Source organism: Volvox carteri, assembly GCF_000143455.1.
Source record: "Volvox carteri f. nagariensis unplaced genomic scaffold VOLCAscaffold_267, whole genome shotgun sequence".
NCBI lineage: Eukaryota > Viridiplantae > Chlorophyta > Chlorophyceae > Chlamydomonadales > Volvocaceae > Volvox > Volvox carteri.
Window position 1 is genome coordinate 15,291 of NW_003307800.1, and position 1,407 is coordinate 16,697.

Consider the following 1,407-nt stretch of genomic DNA (forward strand, 5'->3'; position numbering starts at 1 on the left):
CATACACAAAAATTGAACTTTGGCATAAGCATTACCTGCGCTGCAAGCGTATGCGTCCCGAAACCACTTCAGCGGTTTTTGTAGTACCGAAATGGTCTCAAATTGAAAGACGCATGCGAGCGGCAGGACACCAGCTGCTAAAAACATATGCCGTAGGGACGAAACTGTTCTTAGAGAAAGCAGACGATGGTAGTCGTCAGGAAATGCCCGGTATCCCGTGGCCTATCCAGCTTTGGTATGACCCGCCAGCTAAAGAGGTTCAGCTGAACAGTATTGGCTCCTCACAGTCCATGATTTTTGGCGCATTCTTATGCCAAACGCCTTGCAGCGCACTTATCGATTCCGGTGCTGACTGCAAGGGCACGGCTGATGGATTCATCTCCTCCGAGGCAGCTCGCAGAATGGGGCTCGCTATTCGGCCGTGTTCAACTTCTTCGGTTCGCGTCGTGAACGGATCCTCCGAGCTCATTGAGGGCTTGATACACGCCAAGTTGCGGATAGCATCTTTTCATGACACAGTCAAACTGCTCGTGCTAAAGCAAGCTAACGCCGGAGTCGAACTTATACTTGGCGCGGATTGGCTTGTGCGCCGCAAAGCGCGGATGTGCTTCCAAACGCGGACGCTTACGCTCCACAAGTCGCCCACAGACAGTTGGACGCTCAAGCCTTCCTTTTGGTCTTCGGACAATAATGCTGAAAATCACCTTGATGGTATCACTATCATGAACTACGTCACCGCGACACTCTATGCGGCGACGACAGTTGAAACGATGTTGGCTAAAGCAGCGGCACGTAAAATAGCAAAAGGAGCACGTAGCTATCTTTTGTTAGTACAATCTGAGCTGGAACAGGAAACAAAGGCCAAAGGCACACACACAAATATGGCCGAACTTATTCCTGACAATACTTTAAAGGGTTTGCTTGACGAATACAAAGATGTATTTGAAGAGCTTAACGGCCTTCCGCCTGATCGCGACATTGGCCACACAATTCCGCTCATCGACGGAGCCGTACCGCCAGCAAAACGATCGTACCGGTTGACTCAATTAGAGCAACAAGAGATGCGTAAACAAGTTACAGAGCTTTTGCAGAAAGGTTACATTGAACCTTCTGCGTCGCCTTATGGCGCACCCGTCATCTTTGTGGAAAAAGCTAACGGGCAAGGCCTGCGTATGGTCCTTGATTATCGAGCTCTGAATAAACTTACGATCAAGAGACGGTATCCAATGCCAAACATTACCGAACTCTTCGATCAGCTCCAAGGGGCTAACCTTTTCAGCTCCCTGGATCTGCAGCAGGGGTATAACCAAATTCGCATCTCGAAAGAAGATATTGAGAAAACNGGCCTTCATAGCACCGGGGCTCGGCCAGTATCAATTCAAAGTCCTATGGCTGGACTAACCAATG